Source organism: Macrotis lagotis, chromosome 2, assembly GCF_037893015.1.
Source record: "Macrotis lagotis isolate mMagLag1 chromosome 2, bilby.v1.9.chrom.fasta, whole genome shotgun sequence".
In the NCBI taxonomy this organism is placed as follows: Eukaryota; Metazoa; Chordata; class Mammalia; order Peramelemorphia; family Peramelidae; genus Macrotis; species Macrotis lagotis.
In genome coordinates this window covers 233,284,487-233,307,899 of record NC_133659.1, presented here as the reverse complement: position 1 = coordinate 233,307,899, position 23,413 = coordinate 233,284,487, and the positions used below count along the sequence as shown (strand labels likewise).

At 36.3% G+C, this 23,413-nt stretch overlaps 1 pseudogene; it reads right to left on the bottom strand.

The window, feature by feature from the left end:
* Nucleotides 1-8,695: 8,695 nt before the first annotated feature.
* On the bottom strand, nucleotides 8,696-9,436 carry LOC141511483 (survival of motor neuron-related-splicing factor 30 pseudogene; annotated as a pseudogene).
* Between the last annotated feature and the right edge of the window lie 13,977 nt (nucleotides 9,437-23,413).

Genomic DNA, 23,413 nt, shown 5'->3' with positions numbered 1-23,413 from the left:
CAGCAATTTACTAACTTCCTAAGTACCTAAGGCATTTCTCTCAAATTGTAGCTGTATAATTGTTGTTAATCTGATTTGCTTAAGGGGGTTTCATAAACCAATGAAATCGCAGATTGGACCAAAAAATAAGTTCTGTTTATTTCTTATTGATTCTATGTCAACAAGTAAAATCACTTTATGTTTATAAGCATGTTTGTGTGCTTTCATGCTCCTTTGTATTAGGACCACATAAGTACAATTCACTAAAATACATTCAATTCAAGGAAGAGGCAAGATGTGTCAACAAAATGGAAGCTCATAAGTGTTCTGATTTTAATCCATAAATTCACATACTTTTAGATAAGTGGTTAGTAATGCTCCACAGAAAGAGGCAGAATTCAGAAATAAAAATGCATCTAATCCCTAAAAAAAGGAGAGAGCTTGGAACTTCTCTAGAATTTTTGACCAAGTACAGGGTATGCATATTATCAAATCTGTAGTGTCAGTTACAATTTACATAACAAGATCAAGTGAATGGCTGTCAGTTGTTTAAAAACAAGAATAACAAAAAATAATTGTAATTAAAACTACAACTGTAATAGACTTCATTAGATTTCTCATCCTTTGCCTTCTGGTGTTTAAAGCCAACTTCCTGATATGCATGATGATGTATATTTGTGGACCCTGCCCCCCCACTATTCTATGACTGTTTTTCTGTCTACTTACTACACTGTCTACACACAGTAGTGTGGAGAGGAAAACTTATAACTAGTTACTGAATCAGAACTGAATGTGCATTAAAATGAGATCTCTACCTGTGTCCATCTATCTGTTTATCTAACTGGTTCTCTCTCTCTCTCTTGCTCTCTCTCTCTCTGTCTGTCTCTGTCTCTTTGCAGGAAAGTTTTTTTTGAGCAAAACCCCCATTAAACCTACATATGGAAAGTCCCTCTTACTTGGTCACTATATGTCTTCAATCACATTCTGCTTTTGTTTCTTCTATCAACTATTTTGGTTATCATTATTTGGTTACATATTTCTAATAATGCTTGTTCTTCATTTTTGAAGAAGATCAAGACATGGAGGGGGTGATGCCATGACAAGCACATGAATTGGATTTGAGTGAAGGGGTGTTGTGCTGTCACCTGCCTCACTTTTTTCCTCCAGATCCAACTGGATAAAATGACCAGATATAAATCAGGATGACTGAAGATGTCTCTGGATGTGAGGAAATCAAAGATAAGTGATTGACTAAGGTCACACACAGCTATCAAACATCACAGATACTTGTCTGAGGTCATATTTGAACTCTCATCCTCTTGACTCTAAGGACAATGCTTTATCTACTGCACTACCTAAATATTGAAACTGGAATAACATTTTTAGCTTCAAAATATCCAAGCAACCAATAGATGCCCAACCATAAGAAGATCATCTAGGAACCTATTATAGCTGCAAATCAGATGCTGCATGAACCTCCACATATTTGGGCTCTGGATTCAACCTCTCAACATGCCCTCCTATCTGATATCAAGGCCTGTTAATTTTACTTTTTTAAAAAATTATTTTAAGAAAGATTTTATTTATTTTGAATTTTACAATTTCCCCCCAATCTTGCTTCCCTCCCCCACCCCCACCCCCAGAGGGCAGTCTGTTAATCTTTACATTGTTTCCATGGCATACATTGATCTAAGTTGAATGCGATGAGAGAGAAATCTTATCCTTAAAGAAGAAACATAGAGTATAAGAGATAGCAAAATAACATAATAAGATAATGTGTTTTTTTTAATTAAAGGTAATAGACTTTAGTCTTTGTTCAAACTCCACAATTCTTTCTCTGGATACAGATGGTATTCTCCATCACAGATACCTCAAAATTGTGCCTGATTGTTTCAGTGATGGAATGAGCAAGTCCATTAAGGTTGACCATCACCTCCATGTTGCTGTACAATGTTCTTTTGGTTCTAGTCATTTTGCTCAGCATCAATTCATACAAATCCTTCCAGGCCTCCTTCACTTATGTTTTAAGGGAGAGTTCATCCCATTCATATTCAAAGTTATAATTACTAACTCTTTATTGCCCTCCACGCTATCTTCCCTCTGCTTGTATTTTCCCCTTTTTTCCCCTTATCCATATTCCCCAGAATTTTATGTCTGAATACCACCACCTTCAGTGTATTTGCCCTCCTATATCCAACCCCCCCCACTTTTTCCCCTTTCCCTTTGCCCTTTCTTCCTGCCCTTTCTTCTGTTGGCTCCCCTTTTCCTCCCTGCTCCCTTTTCCCGATTTTAATACTTGAAAGGTAAAATAAGTTTCTTAACTAAGTATATGTATGTAAACTTTAAGCCAAATCTGATGAGAGTAAGATTCAGGTAGTTCTCACCTCCTCCCCCCATCTCTTTATTATCCCCCTTTTTAAGGATGTATTGTTTTTAAATCATTCTATCTGAGTTGCAGAAAGATCATGAATGTCCATCACTTCTGCCTAAGTATATGCTCTTTAATATAATTACAATTATTGAGAGTTATTAGAGTCTTTCTTCCAGGTAGGGATATAACCAGTTTCATCTTATTGGATAGCAGTTTCTCAAATAAGTCATGAGTGTTCATCACTTCTGGCTAAATATATTCTCCCTAATAGTTACAACTCTCAAGAGTTATTGAAGTCTTTCTCCCAGGTAGGGATATAGTCAGTTTCATCTTATTGGTTAGCATTTTTTTTCTTTTTTTAATCCCTCCTCCTTTTTTTACCTTTTCATTTGTCTCTTGAGTCTCCTGTTTGAAGTCTAAATTTTCTTTTAATCTTTGGTCTTTTCATCAGGAAAAGTTGGAAGTCTCCTATTTCATTAAATGTCCATCTTTACCCCTGGAAGACAAGACTCAGTTTTGCCAGATAATGAATTCTTGGCTGCATTCCAAGATCCCTTGTTTTTTGGAATATTGCATTCCAGACCCTTCGATCCCATAATGTTGATGCAGCCAGGTCCTGAGGTCCTGTGTAATCTTTACTGTGGCTCCTTGGTATCTAAATTGTTTCTTTCTGTCTGCTTTCAAGATTTTCTCTTTTATCTGATAGTTCTGGAATTTGGCCACAATATTCCTTGGTGTTTTCATTTTTGGGATCCCTTTCCAGAGGGGATTCATAGATTCTTTCAATAACTATTTTGCCCTCTTGTTCCATGATGTCAGGGCAGTTTCCCATCACTAAATCCTGTAATATTAAGTCCAGGTTTTTTTTTCCCCCCTTCAATGTTTTCAGGAAGACCAATAATTCTTAGATGATCTCTCCTCAGTCTATTCTTGAGGTCAGTGGTTTTGCAGATGAAGTATTTTACATTTTCTTCTATTTTTTCAATTTTTTTGTGTTTTTGTTTAAATACATTCTTGTTGTCTCATGAAGTCATTGGTTTCCGCAGACTCCATTCCTTTTTTTTTAGAGAAGAATTTTCTTCATTTACCTTTTGTAAACTCCTTTTCCAATTGATCTATTCTATTTTTGTAAGAGTTTTCCATTTGAGCAATTGAGATTCTGAGAGAAATATTTTCTTTTTTGCACTTGTCCAGTTGTATTTTCCAAGGATTTGTGTTCTTGTTGCAGGGTGTTAATCTTCTCTTGGGTTTCTTTTCCCAAATTTTCCAATTGATTTTTAAACTCCTTCTGATTTCTTCAAGGAAGTCTTTCTGTGCTGGAGACCAAAGCATATTCTCCTCAGAGGTTCTAGGTCTCTCTGAGTTAGGGTCTTTTCCTTCTAGGAATTTTTCTATGGACCCCTTTTCCACTGGCCTTTCTTCATTTTCCTAAAAGTTTGTTCACAGAGATTTGGTGTTGGGATCTCCTGAGGCTTTACTCACTAAGTTTAGTAACTCCAAGTGGGCCAGCCAGTAGGGGGTGCTAGAGGCTTTGCTCACTGAGTGTAATAATTCCACCTGAGCAGTAGGGGGTGCTACTGGAACTCACCCTTCTGGTAAGCCCCAGCCCACAGTCAACACCTCCACTCTCCATTTGGTTCTCGAAGCATGAGTCCCAGAGTCAAAACCTCCATGGCTGATCACAGGTTAGTCCTGCTGTCAGCCTTTCACCCAGTCCTGTCCTCCCAGCAGTCTCTGCTCTCTGTGCCCAGCTCACCCATGATCTCCCCAAATAGACCTTGAGGTAGATGTTCTTCTCCTAGCTTCTCTTTCTGGTTTTTGTTGATTGGCTTTCTGTTATGAGGCTTGTTTCATATTATAAATGAGGGAAGATCAGGAGACCTTAGCACAGGGCCTGTCTTCTCTCTGCCATCTTGGCCAGAAGTCCTAATTTTATTTTTATAACATCTCTCTAATATGCCTCTTTCTCTTTCTCCTATGAAATTGTTCCCATCCTGGTATAGGCCCTTAGCTGCCTATACCAGGCTATACCTGCCTCAACTATTGCAATAGTCTCTCACACACATACACACACTCACATACACACATTCACATACACACACTCACATACACACACATTCACATAAACACACACAAAATAAACTTGAATGATTTTCTATAACCTGAACATGAAATGTAAATCTCCCCCACCTCTCCAGTTATCTTATACCTTATATCCCTTCCCCCATAACCCTGACCTCCTTGCTATTTCTAAAACAACTTTAGAACAAGATACTTCATCTCCCAACTTCATATTTTCATTGTTTATCCTCATATGGAATATTCTCCCTTATTTCTACATTCTGGCCTTCCTGGCTTTCAAGTCCAAGCTAAAAATCTTACCTGTTAAAAGAAGCCTTGGGGCAACTAAGTGGTACAGTAGATAAAGCAATAAGCATGGAGTCAGGAAAGATCTGAGTTCAAATCTAATCTTATATTCGTACTAGTTATATGACCATGGGCAAGTCACTTAATCCTGTTTGAATAGAAAACCACTTCAGTATCTTTGGCAAGAAAATATCAGATAGGTTCATGAAGAGTTATACATGAATGAAATGACTGAACAACAAGAAGCTTATCCTGATCCCTGTTAATTCCTTCCCTCTTTTGATTATTTTCTACTTATCTTGAAATAGCTTTAATTTACTTATTGTGAAATAGCATATGGCTAATTACATGTGCTCTCCCCTATTAGAGTGTGAGCTCCTAAGAGCAAGGACTATCTTTAAAATACCTATATTCCTAGCACTTAATACAGAGCTTGGAAAGTTTAACAAATATTTATTGACTATTGATCAGGTCATCAAATCAGATACATCAATACTTCCAAAGATTCTATGGTAACACTGAGGTGTAAATATTTTCTAATATTAATGCTATCATGTTCCTATCTGGTGTTTCTCTCTCCACCACTATTTTTCAAACAGTATTAAGTGCTATATATAGTGCTATATATAAAATCACTTGTTATTTTTCTGTGTGTGTTCAACAAAGTCTGTAGCCCCAAGAAAAATGACTACTGAAAGAATTACTGCCAACATATTAGAGTGCTTCTCTGAGAAAGAACAATTTGTTGCTAACTTGGAGGGGGAAAATGAGCTTACACACAGTTGGCATCAGTGGAACAAAAAAGGAGTGAGTGGCTTTCAGAGATTTGTTGTACAGCATTCTATCTGCTCATCTGGGTAAGAACATTTGCAAGTCTGATGAAAGATTGGTTTGTTGAAATGATGGGGAAATATAGAAGTCAATAAATGAAAAACATGAGCTCCATAGTTTACCAGGAGGATTGTTCACTCATTTCTAATAAGTCAAGCTCATGGCACAATTGCCACTTGCCATGCCACCACCATCATCAATACTTGTGCTCTCATCATAGAAACCCTGATGAGGTCGAAGAAAAATTTTATGAAGACTTGGAAACTCTTATCATCAATGTATCAAAAGAAGACAAGCTTATAAATTTAGGTTACTTTAAGGCTAGAGTAGACTCAGATTACCAGACACAGTAGGGAGTCTTTGGAAGGAATGGAGCTGGAAACAGCAACAGTAATGTCATTTACTACCAAAGACTTCTTATCATGATCACTGACTCCTGTATAATTAAATGCATTAAAACTTCCTGCATGCACCCTCACAGCAACCATTGACATCTAATTGACTATGTGATTGTAAGGAAAAGAAACAGGGTATGAGATTGCTGAAGGCACTGTGTGGTGCAAAGTGCTAAACTGAGTGTAGATTTATGCTCTTCAAGCTAAATAGTCACATTGAACCAAAATGTTGGCCCCAAAGCAAAATGACAACCAAAAGAATTGTCAACTCATTTGTTGTAGAAAGTTTGTTGCTAATATGGAGGGGTAGTTGACCCTACGTAGACTTGACAACAGTAGAGAAGAAAAGGAGAGGGTAAATTTCAGAGATGTGGTGTATAGAATTACATTTGCCCATCTGGATTGGAACAGTCTCAGACATCAAGACTGGTATGATGGTAAAATGCAAAAGCTAAACAAGAATTCCACGGGTTTACCAGGAAGATAGTTCATCTACTTTTAAAGGGGCATTCAATTCCATCAAAAGTAAAGTATAAGTGATACTAAGAGAGATGCAGGATTCTTGGTTCAGTAAGGCAAAGCAGATAAAATTTAGTTTTATGCAGATAACAACAATCCAAAGTACTTTCATGATGCCCTGAAGGCTATCTATGGGCTAAAGACCTAGCATGCATCTCAACTACTCAGTGCTACTGGAACCGCATTGATTAGTGATATGGACATGAAGCTAGAGAAATGGTCTATTCTTAACAGACCATCATTAATCAAAACAGTAACCAATGACCATTTACTTCAAGTTGAAGTCAATCTGAACCCAGCTGAAGTTCCAACTAAAGAAGAGATTTTGAATGTCATCAGGTTCCTTTCATGCGGCAAAGCACCTGGTACTGATTCTATTCCAACTGAGATTTACAAGGTGGGGAGTCTATTGCTCATATAAAAGCTGACTGAAAATTTCCAGAATATAAAGGAGTTATTCCCCAGGAATTCAAGGATACCTCTATTGTTCATCTCTATAAAGGTGAAGGGAATAGATTGTCCTCTGACAATCACAGAGGTGGTTCTCTCTTTGGCATTGTTATATGCCTGTGACAACTGAACAGTTAACCAGCAATTTGCCAGGAAACCAAATTGTTTCCATTTGAATTGTTTTAGAAATATTCTGACAATCATCTGACAAAAATAAGGTACCAAACACTGAGGTTTCTCCAGCTAACCTGCAAAACATTCAAACTCTACTGCAGTGAATGCAACTCAGATAGACTGGCCACATTGTTCAAATGTCAAATTTATGTTTGTCTAAAAGATTATTTTATAGAGAATTCATTCAAGGTAGGAACTCGCATGGAGGTCAGAAGATGTAACACAAGGGTACTGTCAAGATCTTTCTAAAGAACCTAGGAATCAATTGAGGCTTCTCTGATTTGAGAAGGAAAATGAGAAAGAGGAAACACAAGTATTGCTGCTGCCTTGTATAAGAGCTGGCTTGGTTAATTTGGCTGGAGTTGATCTGAGATGTTTCTGTTCTCTGTTCTGTTCAAGCTCTGTTCTGAGGAGTTAAAACAAAATAGAGTAGAATGAATGATTTGTTGGGTTGGTCTGTTTCTTCATACACTTTTTTCAGCAGTCTTTTTTAGAGATTTTAAAAACACTTTATTTAATAAAAGTTAAACATACAAAACTGAAATTAACACATTTGTCATAAAAATCATCATCTTCCATTAATAGGAAGTACCTTTTTCTATGCGTGTCATTCTAAACTATCAGTTGCATATATTAGCTTGAACTGAATGCAACTCAGGTAATTGTGATGGTCACTTGCATCAATGAATGCTGACAACCTGATCTAGTAACAAAAATTACAAACTCAGCTACATGAACATAATATACAAGGGAATTATGGTCAGATTAATGCACAAGAAATACAGTAGAATTTAATGGTGAAAACATTCAGAGTACTCTTGTTCATTGATTCAACCTTAGTCTTTACAAATATAATATCTACAATGTATACAGGGTTATACATTAGCTTTTTTCCCCTCATATAAACATTACACATCCAAAGGTGGCACCACTACCAGAAGTGAAAGTCAACAAAGGAAAAAAATCAAACAGGTACAAAACTTATAAAAGGTGTCTGTCTTCAACATGGTTTCTCACGCAAAATAAAGTCTCAATGAAAAGTGTTAAGAGGATCGAAGTAATTTCAGAAAAGGCTAGAGACTCAAGAAGTTATTGGGGTGGGGTGAGGGAACTTCACAACAAACTTTGCCATCTACAAATGGACCTGTATCTAGGCATAATTTGATGACAACAATTAGGGTATAAACCAAAATTAAAACAAGTTGGAAAGAACAAATCTGCTTGGCAGGATGGTGATTTACCATGAAGCTCCAAAGACTGATGGAATACATAGCAAATTGAAAGCATCTGAAAGTTGCAAGTTATGACTTGGAAAGGGTACAACTCTTAGGTATGTGGCAAAGTCTGATATTTGGAAGGCAAACACTTCATCTAAGTGCTGAATTTAGTCAGCTTCTGTCTACAAAAAGTTGCATTACAGGATAAATTCTGGGGGGAATGGTAGTAATGAAGAAAGTCAACTGAAAAGTAGTTATCAAATGCAATTTCTTCAAGTCACATTCTATTGTTTGAAGTCAGATAATGATGACAATGGTCTCTTCCTTACTATCTAAGAAAGACTTTACCTTTAGAAAAATATAAGGATAAAAAAGATAAATGTAAAGCCCTGCAGAGATGAAATCCACCAGTTTCTCTAATTACTGAGGCATCAAATGCCTGACATTGTATTTACAGGTATCTTGATACTGTGTCATGGGTTTATCGGCAATTCCACAAGTTCCTACTCCAACTTTGCCAGTAACACTCTCAGGTGAGGCAAAAATACTCCTTTTTACCTGGCCTTTTTTGTTTTTAGAATAGGCTCTATTGTTGAACTGTTGCCATTTCACCTTCTGATCCTCTCTTTCCTGTTCAAGTTCTTTTATCCTCTGAGCTTTTTTCAATGCTTTCTTCTTTTTTTATTCTCGTTGCTGGACAATCATTTCTTTTTTTGACATGGGCTTATTTCCACTGTCCTCTTTTGCCTTCCTTCCTTCTTCTACTGGCTTCAAATTGAGTAGAGGTGTGACTTCAGCATTACCATAACCCGCAAATGTGATAGCAGCAGTTCCATTTTCTTCATCTATCTCCTCAATCTCTGCTTCATAACACTGTCCATCCTCACTCCAGATTGCCATACACTTGTCCCCTACTTTCCAGGAGTGAGTAGGTTAAGCAGAAGCAAAACTCAGAACTTGCAAGGGTTTGCGAAGGTGGAGTTGAAAGAAGGTCTTTGGTTAGTTCTCTAACTTGTAAATCTTTTTTCCATTTTAGCAAATCTCCATTTTCTCCATGTCCGGATAATGTTGCCTCAACTTGTTGAAGCTGAGCCTTGGAGCTGGCCAGATGCTTTGCTAGATCTTCAGACATCTTTTACGGGGCCGGAGCCGGGGCGGCGGCGGCAGCAAGAGGCGGGGCACCGAGGCCGGACGCTGGCGACGGCGGCAGCAGCGGCTCTTTTCCTCGGAGGCGACGACTCCAGCTGGGGGCTGAGGAAGGTGTCCTATTTCAGCAGTTTTAAAAATTAAACTAAACTTTCTGCTTGCAAGTATTAAAATGTTCATAGCCAGATATAGTCTGATGAGTTTTAGAGTTTTTATCTTTAGGGAAATTGCTAATTACATTAAGAGACAATGTCTTCTATTTTCTAATAACCGTTTTTAAGGTTTATTGCAAATTTATAGATCTACTAAGTGCAATGTCTGAGTAGAGAAGAGGACTAACTAGTTGGAGAATAGTGAAGATTAAGGCAATAGTGAATAGAGAACAATTTTGCAGCATGTACACAGCTAATCCTAAGCTCCAATACAAGACTATTCTTATGGGATCATGCTACATTTATGTATTTATGCTTGGTTTTCCTCAAACCTATATGATTCAAATACATCCTCTTTTTTTCCTCTGATACTGCAAAATACCCTGGTGTAGGTAATCATCATTTTATATTTGAACTGTTTCAATAGCCTTTTGGTTAGTTCCTTTGCCTCAAGTTTCTACTCACTCCAATTCATTTCTAGTCAGTCCTCCACTCAACTATTAAACTTATTTTCCTATTTTGAAAGTTTTCCCCGATTAAAAAATTCCAGTGGCTTCTAATCACCTCTAGAATCAAATATGAATTCCTCTTTTCATTTAAGACCCTTCACAATCTGACCTCTTCTGAGCTTTTCAGCCTTCTTATACCTTATGTTTCCCCCTCCTCATACTCTGCAATCCTTTTCCTCTGGCATCCTTACTTATCCTTGAAAAGAAACTCTCCCTCCTGACTCCATGAATTTTTAGTGTCTTGGAAATCTCTCCCTCTTCATCTTTATCTCCTGAGGTTTTTTTTTTTTTTGTCTTACTTCAAGATCTGGGTAAACTCTCACCTTCAAAAAGATATCTTTCAGACAGCTAGGTGGTGCAGTGGATAGAGCACTAGCCCTGGAGTCAAGAGTACCTGAGTTCAAATCCGTCCTCAGACACTTAATAATTACCTAGCTGTGTGGCCTTGGGCAAGCCACTTAACCCCATTTGCCTTGCAAAAACCTAAAAAAAAAAGATTATCTTTCCTGACCCTCCTTAATGCTAGCTTCTTCTTTCTGAGATTATCTCCAATTTTTCATATATAATATACATGTATGTGTGTATATAAATATATGTGTAAAGAACTTAATTATTAGACTATTATCTCTTCCATTAGACATTCAGCTCCTTGACAGTTATTTTTTTGACTTTTCTGTGTATTCCCAGCACTACATTGTCTAGCACATAGTAAGAACTTAATAAATGATTGTCAACTGAGTATATTTTTGAGTATATTTTCCTTTAATAGGGAATAGCCCTAGTACTCTGAGTAGGAGTGTGGCTTAGGACTGATTATTGTTTTGTTGATTTCTACAATTAAGATCTGGAGAAATTGTTAATAATGAAGATTCAACTTAAAATGTATGATGCATACTTTTTTTTGGAAAGTTGGTTGTTAAACATTTACCAGGACACCCCCAACATGAAACATTTTGAACTTAACACTGTGGTAGTTGTCTAGAACATAGAACTACTAGTGTGAGAGCATTTGAAATGAACAAGATAGCAAAAAGAAAATTAATAAAATGTGTTGACACATGTACTGGGCATGTGTATTATATTGTGGGAGTATGAAAGTGTATTATTACAGTGTAGAGGTCCATATCAAGGAATATCTAGCATCCCACACTTGTTACATTGCAAGAGTTGTAAACAGATCTAAAGTTACAGAAGCACTAAACATTAAGGATACAAAGAGAAAAACAAGACAGCCCCTACTGAACCAATAAATAATAAACATGTATTAAGCAGGTACTTGAGAGTCTAATCTCTAGAGTTTCAAATACTAAATGAAGGAAGAGTTGCCATAAGAAATAGAAAGGTCTAGTTTTTCTAAGTTCACCCTGTAAAAAGAGTTGAAAGATCCAGAAGGTATTGTTGAGAAAGATGGTGGGACTCTGAAACACAGGACTCTTAAGTTCTGATCTAGATCTAACAATTTGTGTTACTTGTTACGTACATTTTATAAAGGGGGGGGGGTATGCTCTTAGAAACTTCTAACTTTTAATATTCATAACCTCTACTCATATCATTAAGGAATTTCATTATTTGATACCACCCAGGATATTTCAGCCAATTGACTTGTATGTTCATGACTCCAAAAGTTCAAAAAAAAAGGGGGGGGGAGAGATCATTTTGTAAAGTTTTATTGATGTGTTTTCTTTTTACAATACAAACATTTATATACTACCCCAATTCCATGAGAGTTCTCTTGTAACAAAGTAAAACAATTAAGTAAAGCTAACAATATAGTGACCTCATCTAAAAGTGCATATTGTGTTCTCCTTCTGTAGCACCATCCAAGACTCTCTATTTTAATTTTTTTTTTAATTCAGGAATCAACTATCAGGTATTTATGGTATGTATGATATCCCAAAATGTTCTAATAAAATATAAATGAAATGTAATTGTTAGGGAAACGTCAGAAAATTAATGATATTCAAATTCTGAGCTGTGATTGAGATAAAAAACTTTTTGAGTCTATAATTCACTTTTGTTTTGAATTTTTACCACAAGGATGGTTATCTGAATTATTATGCAGTCAATAGTCCACAGGTCAAGAAGAAAATGGTTTGAGAACTGCTGTAGGTGAATGTCTGTCCCTGAGAAAATTGTGGGGATGACCTTGGTGTGGCCTATTGTAGTTGCCTCTTCACTTAATTTCCTGATTGTGTCATTTACTTTTTTTTTAGGTTTTTTTTTGAAAGGCAATGGAGTTAAGTGGCTTGCCCAAGGCCACACAGCTAGGTAATTATTAAGTGTCTGAGGCCAAATTTGAACTCAGGTACTCTTGACTCCAGGGCTGGTGCTCTATCCACTGAGCCACCTAGCCTCCCCCCGTTTATTTTTTGAACAGGAAATTTCTCCACCTGGTTAATCCTGAGCCTGGCTTTTGATACTCTGTGGAGGATGCAACATAATTTTGATAGGTGAATCATTTATTTTTTTTTTGCAAGGCAATGGGGTTAAGTGGCTTGCCCAAGGCCACACAGCTAGGTAATTCCACCTAGCCCCATAGGTGAATCATTTGAATATTTACAATAATATGTTGCAGAAAAGCTTGTAACTTGTCTTAATTACAATTTCATCCTTTAAAAGGTGGAGGGACTAACAAGGGAAATTGGAATTTGGTACCTGATTTCAAAAGAAAAAGAAGTAGTCCCTGGGATGAAAAATGATAGGAATCCATCATTAAGTAGAGCATAGCACTCTTTCTGATGAGGGCATGTCAAGCTGGCTGTTCCTGTGCCAGTGTTTCCCATGCTACATAATCAATTGCAAAGTTCTTAAGAGAGATCTTCAGATTATGTTTGTATCACTTTTGCTGACTCCTCCCCACCCCACCTCCCCAGTGAATGTTTGGCCCTGGGTGAGTTCTCTATAAAAGTCCTTTTGGCAAGTGTATGTTTGATATTTGAACAATATGACCAACCTATTGGAGTGGCGATCTTTGTAGTGACATTTGAATGCTTGCCAGTTTAGCTTGAGAAAGGATCTCAGTATCTGGTACCTTATCTTGCTAGTTTAAATGAAAGTGAATTAGTTTACTGGCATACAAATTTTTACAGGCATACAACACTGAAGTCAGCACAATGGCTCTATAACTTTCAGTTTGGTAGTCAGTCTAATATTTTTTTTTCTTTCAGAGTCTCCCAAACACTGAACTAGCTCTCCCAATGCATGTGTCAACCTTATGATCAATAAGGTACCTCCCTGGAAAGTATACTGCCAAAGTAAGTGAACCTATCCATAGTATTCAAAACTTCTCCACTTCCTGTAACCAATGGTTCCAAACCAATGGTGCTGACTGTGTTTTCTTGGTGTTCATTGTTAGGTCAAAATCAGTACAAGCAGCAGAGAATCCACACTTTATTGCATCTCAGTTTCAGAGGCTGCATCAAGTGTGCAATCATCTACAAACAAAAATGCACATACTCCCTCCTTTTTTGTCTTCTCAGGCTGAAGTATTTACCATCAGTTCTATAGCTGACCTTGATGCCCTGTTTATTGTTAATGAAGGTGTTGATAATATGACTGAAAACATCATACTAAAAAACATGGGAACAAGAACACAGCCTTGTTTCACTCTCTTAGTGACTGGGAAATCATAAAGCATCATCCACTATCCAGAACCAGGACAAGCATGTCAACATGAAATACTTATAAACTTCTCTGAAAAATCAAATTTTGACATTATTTTCCTTAAGTCCTCATGATTGAAGGTATAAAAGGCCTTGGTCAGATCTACAAACATTGTACTCAGTCTTCTGTTCTGCTCCTGGTATTTTTCCTGGAATTATTGAGCAATAAATACCATATCATGTATTCCTTCACCCTTTCTGAAGTCACACTGATTCTCAGGTAGATATCCATCTTCCAGGTGAAGGACCTATCCTTAAGTAGGACTCTAGCAAAAAATCATGCCAGGGGCGGCTAGGTGGTACAGTGGATAGAGCACCAGCCCTGGAGTCAGTAGTACCTGAGTTCAAATTCTACCTCAGACACTTAATAATTACCTAGCTTTGTGGCCTTGGGCAAGTCACTTAGCCCTATTGCCTTGCAAAAAAAAATTAAACAAATTTTTTTGAAAAATCATGCTAGAAATGTCTCAGAGAGAATCACCCTTATGGTTGTAACAGGACAATATATTCCCTTTACCTTTATAGAAATGGACAATGGAGGTATCCTTGAATTCCTGGGGAATAGCCTCTTTATGTCTTATAACCTGAAATATTTCAGTCAGTTTTTATATGAGCCACAGACCATGTACCTTGTAAATCTCAACTGGAACAGAATCCATACCAGGTGCTTTGCCACAGGAAAGGAACTTAATGACATTCAAAACCACTCCTTTAGTTTAAACTTCAGCTAGAGACAGATTGAAGAAAATGGTCATTTCAACTTGAGGAAAGTGGTCTTTGACTTCCATTTTGAATGATGATGATCTGTTAAGAACACTATGGAAATGTTTAGGCCATCTCTCTAGGATCCTGTCTTTATCACTAATCCATGTGGCTCCAAGAGCATTGACTAGTGAAAATGCATCATAGATCTTTGATCCATAAACAGGGAATCATAAAGCAATTTGCATTGTTACTCTTTGCATAAAACTGAATTTCATTTGACTTCTTACTGAGCCGAGAATCCAGATCTCTCTAAGTTTCATTTGTACTTTACTTTTGATGGAATTAAATGCTGCCTTCTTAAAAATGGATGGACTATCTTCCTTGGTAAATCCTGTGGAGTTCTTGTTTTTCATTTGGAGCTCCTGCATTTCCCCCATCATTTTCATCAAACCAGTCTTTTATCAAACTTGCAAGTGTTCTGACCGAGATGAGCAAAAGCAGTGTTATACAACATATCTCTGAAAGCTGTCCATCTCTTTTCTGCTCCACTGTTGCCAATTCTGTGTTGGCTCAACTTCCCCTCCAAGTTAGCAACAAACTGCTTCCACTCAGAGAAGTAATCACTTGATTTTAATTCATCCCATAGTGATTTTTCCCACCTTGGAGCCACTACTTCAAATGAATTTGAACATTTAGGTTAGAGAGGCTAAATCTGTACTCCTTTCAGCACTCTGCACTACACATTGCCTTCATCTTTCAATTATATAGATTATGTCAGTAGTTACTGAGAGGGTGCATCATTGTATTGTGTTTAGTGTTCATGATAGGATGCACAAGTCTTCGGTAGTAAGTGGCCATTGCTATTGTTGTTTCCAACTCCATTCCTTCCAAGGACTCCCTACTGTTGGTCAGGTAATCTGAGTCTACTCTAAGTCTTAAAGTCACCTAGAATTATAAGACTGTCCTCTTTTGATACATTGTTGTTATAGGTCTCCAGGTCTTCATAATTTTTTTTCTTTGACCTCATCAGGGTTCATCATAGCATAGATAACTAGATGATGGTGGCATGGCATTTTCCTGCAAGTAGCAATTGCATTGTCATGAGAATTGGTAGGCATACAAGGTTGTTGAATAGATTAATTTTGATACAAAATCTATCCCAACTTCATGGTGCTCTACTTCTCTCCTGTCACTCCAAAAATGCATGTCTAGCTCCAACTTCAGTAAGGTGGCCTTCATTTGACAGTCTTATTTCACTCTGGACTGCTACTTGGATGTGATACCTGCCGAATGCAGATTCTAGCATCAAGAAGTGTTCATTCTTTCAGGTCTTTCTGCCAGGAGCAGAACAGAGTTCTGTGTGTCTATGAGTGTGTGCAAATTTCATGCACCAATAATGAATGGAATTATTTTAGAAATTTTTGTATATTTTTTGGTGTTTCAACTCCTGGATAGAATCCCCACATGCCATGGTAACCAGACTAATGTTGGGTAAGCAATTTTTAGTGCATCTTTTCTAGCCCCTTCCTCATACCAGGAGGGAGAATCTTCACATGCTGGGAGAAGATAACCCTTCTAAGTCATCAGTGGGTTTGAGGTGCCTTCAGATTCAGCCAAACCTGGTTTAGCTGGTCTGTTGAAACAGTTCACTGGAATGTGGCCTCTCTGAATGCTACAACTTCTTGGAGTTACAGATAAGAATTAGGTGGCTCAGGTGGACATCAAAAATGGAAAGCAGCCCTGGAAAGGGCTCAACAGTCCTCACAGCAGAGGTACTAGTCTTATTTGAGTACCCCCTTACCTCTTGAAGCTAAGTCACTTATAGTGACATATGTGCTCCGATCCTGTCTAGTATACCTCCCTTGATTAAAAAAAAATCCAGAGATTTCTGGATAGTCCTTGTGTCTTTTCCACCATGATAAATGTGGAGTGCAGGAGACTGTGTTAAAGAAAATTGAACAACAGAACTAATGGTGCCTGCTCAATATATTTTAAAGTTATGGTCTTTCTTTCTATCTGTCATTCATAATGGAACTCTTCAGACTCTCACTTGGACTTTCAGCCAGGAGGAGAAGGCAAAAATATCTTCTCTTCCTAGGAAATTAGGATAGCTAAAGTTAGTACATGTCTTTATCTAGATAACCCTGGGATTAGATCTCAAAGCTCAGGTTACCTTTTTGTGTCTCTTTTCCTCAACAAAGACAATTGAACAGGAATCGGGAGATGAATATTTCTAGTATTGGTATTAAATAAATCTCATGTGTTTGAGATGTTGGGAGGTCTAGGTTCTAGAATTCTGTTACTCAATAGGAAGTGAGAGGTAGAGTCAGAGTTCTGAGTTTCTATATACTTCCCAAGATACTTGCTGACTACATAATTCTAGAAAAGCCTATTACTCCCTCTCAATCTCAGTTTCCTTTGAAAATGGAGGTAATTAATTGCCCCTTTGTCACAACATTGTTGTGAAGATCAAATTAAATCAGATACTAAATGTAAAGTACTTTTTAAAACTTAAAATATCTAAATTCTAGCTAATGGATTTAAACAACTTCTCAAAGGAGAAAATGAGCAGGGAAATGTATCCAAGCCACAATTGGATCTTTTGCAAATTGTTTAGATAATGGAAACCTAAGGCAAGGGTGAAAACTTTGTCTAGAAGTCACATAAAGTATTTTTATATTTTAAGTATACTTCCCAGGAGAATTCAAAGGGATTTATGTGTTGCTGATGACGCTTTAGATATCTATCTATGCTTGCCTGCGAAGTTTGTTTTGCTGTTGTCTTTATGTTTCTTAAAGGTTGTAAAGGGACAAAAAAGACAAAGAGCCTGACAAGGAAAGGAAATTATTTTGTTCCTTTCTGTTTGTTTTAAGGGAAGAAAGAAAAGAGATGACAGAAGGAATAAGTTAGGGGAGAAAAAAACAGAAGGGAGAACACCTACTTTTTTAAAATTTTGGTTAGGATATACCAGAAGGGGAGCATGTAAAAAAGAGTAAGGGAAGTAAATATCTCATGAACCTCACTTTTATTTGAAATGGATAAAGGATAATTGAACATATTTTGATTTAGTTTGACTTAGAAATATTTGAAATTCAACAGAGGAAAAGCAGAAAAAGGAAAGGGGAATTAGGGATAGTACAGCTAAGGAGAGAATAGTCACAGGTAAAACAAATTGTAATGTCAGAGAAAAGGACATAATATGGGGATTAAAAGAAGAGTGGCAAAAGTATATTAACCAGGTTGATTTAAGAAACTTGAAGAGTAAGATAAATTACTAATATTTTTATTCCATTCTTTCTTTCTCTCTCGTCCTCCTTCCATCCTTCTGTGTGTCAGTGTCTCTTTCATTGTCTCTGTCTCTTCTCTGCCTCTATCTCTCTCTCTCTAACTCTGTCTTTCTGTCTCTCTGTCTGTCTGTCTCTCTCTGTCCATCTTTCTGTCCCTCTCTCTCTCTGTCCCTCTTTCTGTCCCTCCCTCTCTCTCTCTCTCTGTCTCTTTCCGTCTCTGTCTCTCTCTGTCTCTCTGTCTCTCTCTGTCTCTCTCTCTGTTTCTCTCTGTCTCTCTCCCCTGCACCCCAAGCTTTCTTTCACTTATATAAAGTAGGTGATAGGATCAAAGAGAGAAAAAAAGTGAAAGAAGATATGATGTGTTAAACACAATGAACACTCATAATCATGAATGTTGTTTACAAAAGACACAATTGAAAATTAAAGACATAAAAAACTACAGTGAAACTAAAACATAATCTATTAATCTTCCAGAGACTTACTTGCAGTCAGGACAGTAATCATGATTTCAGACAAAGCAGATGTAAAAATTGTCATAGTAGAAAATGATATTGTGCTTAAAGTTGTTATAAATAATGGAATCATATGGATACTAAAATATTTTGATATTCTCTTTCATTGTTAAAACTACAATTTTTTCTTCTCATGTTTAAAAATGAAAAAAATGTAAACAAAATCATTTTAGGTAAAATCGGAAGAAAAATATCTACTAGAAAATATCTGAAGAAAATTTCACTAATAAATTTCTTATATTCAAGACATATAGGGAATTGTAACACATATATAATAACAAGGTCTATTTCCAAAAGACAAATGGTGAAGGATACAAATAAGCAGTTTTCAAAAGAAAAAATAAATGCAAACTATTGATAATCAATCACTGCAAAATTTACAAATTAAAACAAATACTATTTTTGTAATCCAAACCATAAGCACAATGAGATATATTTTCAATATCTGTCATTTATGGTGAAATGGTACAGAAGCCCAGAAGGGGTTATAAATGGCAATTTTGTTGCTACTATGTTAATTTTAATACATTTTACTAGCAAATTTCATATATCAGAAGTTAAGATTTTAATATACAATCTGCTTTTTCTAAGTTCATGTGAATTTGTCAAGTCCATAAAAAAACTTAACTTCTGATATATGAAATTTGCTAGTAAAATGCAGAGATTGTGAACTTCAGTGACTATAAGGACAGTATTCTCAAAAGAAAAAGGAAAATTTAGAAGGGAAGATGGGAGGTAAATAATGAGTTCTATTTTGCTCATTTTGTTTTTGAGATTTTTAGGGGAACAGAATTCAAAACATTCAGGAGTCTATACAACTAAAATTTGATAGTATTAATAGGAAGCAGGGATAACATATTGGAAAGAAATTCTAAAAACATAGAGGATGTAAAGGCAAATGAGGCATTGCTTCAAGAAGTCCTGAGATGGAAAAACAGGGAATTCATAAGCCAAGCTGTATTTTTAAGGATAAGTACAAAAAGTGGAAACAAGAACTTGGTGAGAATTAATTCAAAGGTGTGATATATATATATATGTATGTATATATTACAGTCAGAAAAAAAAACATCAGTTTTCCTAAAGCTCAACATAAGGTAAGGTTAATGAGGAAAGCAAAGAACAAGAAAGATTATTTGTTTCCATTTTAACTCTTCCAGGAAACAAGAAAAGATCAAAGCAATGATAAGATATCTGCTCCAGGAGAGGGCTATGATGATTATAGATAATTCAAAAAGGCAGAACTACTCACCCATTATTTTATTTCTTCTTTCCCTACCAAGGCAAATGATCTTTGATCCAAAAAAGATAGAGTAAAAAATGGTATAGCAATTTAGTGATTTAAGGTTTTCAAAGAGCTTTACAAATATTAACTTACCAACAGCATGGAAAGACAGGTGACAAACAAAAGTTGGTGGAATGGAGGTGAGCAACCACCTATCTTCTATCTGTTCTTTTCACCAGATCCAAATGAACTACATCTTAGGCTACTTAAAGAAAAAAATGGTGGAGGTGAAAGTTCTTAATTAAATTATAAAATTTAATTAATTTATTAAATTAAATATTATTAAAACTATTCAGAACTATTGAAACTATTCAAAAATGGAAGGAACTTGTCCAGTATCTTGTAGAATACATACTTATTGTGACATGGCTTGTGAAAGATGGCCTAAGATTCCTGTTAGAATACCAATTCTGAGAATTTAGTCTAAATTAAATGCCAATATGGGAACCTATTTCTTTTTCATAGTGCTATTATGTTATCCTCATTCAACAGTTATGTTATGTCCAAGACAAGTATTCTAAGTTATCCAGACTATGATCACTCATAATTTCCAAGCAAATCAAACAAATACATAGTCTAGAATCCATCATCATTTAGTATTCAGTCAGTCCATAAACATTATCAAGCATTATATGTGTTATATAATCTTCTAAACACTGGGAATAAAAACATAAGTAGAAAGAGATTGTCCTTGTCTCAAAGAGATAACATTCCAGTGAACAAAGACAATAGTTAAAAAGAAACTGAAAGAAGGTAGAGCCAAAGGTAGTCAGTGTGAAAGCATGATAAAGAAAGTTTAAGTGAACTCTGGAAAAGAAAGAGACATTCACAATCTCCATTTAAGAATTTTCTAGGAGAAGCCATCCAATCAAAGATAAAGGATGAAAGACTGCAAGGTAGTTCCAAAGTGTACATTCTGGGACGGATATGAGTTTCCAGGATGAAGAGGTTTCTGGGACATGATTAAGGAAGTCTGGAGCATAACTTAGAGAGGGAAGGATGATCTTCCATAAACAGTACAAATCTATTTAAATCTCACACAAAGAAATCTTTAGACAGAGAAATAAAATGATAATTTTCTCCTCTTCCCCCTCCTCCTCTTTCTCTACCACCACCACCACCACCTCCTCTACTACTATTATCACTATTAATGGTACTACTATTACTCCTGCTACTACTTCTACTACTACTACTACTACTACTACTACTACTTATAAATAGCAAAGAGTGTTATGGTTTGCAAAGAGCTTTATAAATGTTTGACTGAAGCAAATTGAAGCTAAGTGACTTGCCTAAGATCACACCACTAGCAAATGTCTGAATTGAATTTAACTTCATATCTCCCTGACTCCAAGTCAAGTATTCTATCAATTGTAACATCTATATTAGATTCAACAAAACAAAAAAGAATGACAGATTGGCTAAGAAAATAAACCCCCGCAATCTGTTCTTATAAAAATCTGAGGAAGACATTCATAGAATGTCAGTGTGGATTTGAAAGAAAATTTATTATGTACCAAGTAAACAAATTGTTTAAAGACGAAATCAGGAGTTGCAATTGTATTATCAGAGAAAGCTCAAATAAAATTTTCCACATAAAAAAATAGACAAGAAAACTACCTTGCTGAAAGGAATCTTAGATAATAAACCAATATCAGTAATAATTTTATATTCAGAAAGGAAAGATTAACTGAATTACCAAACATAACAGTGACAATGAATTTTAATCTCTCAGTTATCAGAAAGATAAATGAAAGGGGAAATAAAAGAATTGCATAAATCAAACAAATTAGTGGGAAAAAACCAAACAAATAAAGAGCACACTATCTCAAATATATACATATATATACATATATATATATATATATATATATATATATATATATATAGAGAGAGAGAGAGAGAGAGAGAGAGAGAGAGAGATTTTGTGAAAAGAAAAGCAGTCATGGACTTAAAGTCTAATAATGTTGAAGCACACATGTAGAAAAAATATCTGGTCAAGGCAATTCACAACTGTGGAATTGTAGAGCCCTAATGCCCTTTCTTTCTCTGGGGGTTCCTCACTGTGAGATATGTCATCAACAATGGACAAGTTCTATTTCTTATATGGGTTGCCTCCTTATGGAATCTCAGCTGCACAGATCAATGCTCTACTAGTGGGTCAAGTAGTTCTCTTGGCTGTGGAGCTGGCTCTTCATTGGGTTTGCCTGCTGCTGGCCTGGACTGGACTGGTTATTCTGCTGCTGTGGAATAGTTGTTGTTGCAGTGGGCTTATCAAGCCACTAGGCTCTCCTCTTCATCTTTGTTGTAAAATCAATCTTCTGGACTCCCTGAGCTCATTTTTCAGTGAACTAGTCTTCACCACTTTCAGACTTTGGTTTGGCTAAGTATGACTGCACTCTTTCCAACTATAATGCTATTATGCTCTTCCAGCAAAGGCAATAATAGTCCCTAGTCTAGAGTTGAAAGAAGTTTCTCTTTGATTTCTTCAAAACCTAAGATATTAAGCTAGTCCTCCCAGGCAAAACAAATAGGTAATGAAGAGTCAGACACAGGGAGTGGACTGAACAACTGCATTCACTTATTTGAACACCTCCCCACCTTCCAGAGGCATATTTCTCAAACCCAGCCTGTTCTTCAGCAGATAAATAACTGGGGCAGTTTTGCTGTCTTGGTGCCCTTCTCATGAATGGTTGACCTATTCCAATCTCAGTCCTTTCTAAGGGGACTTTCTTCACATCCAAAGGGCTTTCATTTTACATTTTAATGTCTTTTTTTGATCCTTTCATCCTTCAGTTCTTGAAAAAGAGAAGGCTGAGATTATGTGATTCACATAGATTCTAGAAGAAAAATTTAGGAGCAACTGGAGGTTGTAGAGAGTCTGGTTGGAAGGAATAACATTCTAACAATTGGAGCAATTCACAAATAGCATACCTGCCTAGAGAGATAAGAGGTTTTTCAAGCTAAAGTTGGAAAGCCATTTTTAAAGCACATTTTCAAAGTTCTAATTTCTAAGTTTCTATGATTTTGTAGCTTGGGCTTGAGGATCAACTCTAGCACTAGCTGTGTGATAAGTTGGACAAGTTTCTAGATTCACTTTCCTCACATGTAAAATGAACAAATACTTACACTATCTACCTGAGAAGGTTCACTATAGATGATAGATAGAAACCTCAGAAATCAACCAGTCCAACACTCTCACTTTACAGATGAGATTACACTTGAAAGAAACTTGCCAAGTTAAGAAGTCATGGTTTTCATTCTACTAACTCATCACTGGACCACATTCAAACTTTTTTTTTGTTTAGTTAGGACAGGATGGCAGATTGAAACAAGCACTGGACTTGGGACACAAATACCTGGGTCCTTGCTCTATCATGAACTTTGTGATCTTGGGAAAATGCCTTTACCTCTCTGTGTCACATACTTCTCAGCACCAGAGTTATGGTCTTTCAATACTATATCTTGGAATCCTCCTGGGGAACTTGAATATTTACTAAACCCTTTCTCAATCTCACTTCTGATAGCATCTTTGTCTACCATGTCATCTGTACTCTGTATGGTTATACTCTAGATTATACTATTTCACAAATTTATGCAACCTCTAAAAATACTGAACTTCAAAATTCAACTCTGACCTCACCTTCTTATCCTTCCCATTCTCTCACTCACTCTTATACCTGATATTTACTTTTATCATGACTTCTGACTCCTTGATTAATCCTTGTTCAAGTCTATCTCCTTAATCTAATTTTATTTCCATACCCAGCCTTAGTCCTATCCATTACTTTATTCACTAGTCAACAAATAGAATCTTTGTCCTCTCTTTGGAAGATCTTCTAATATTCAAAACCT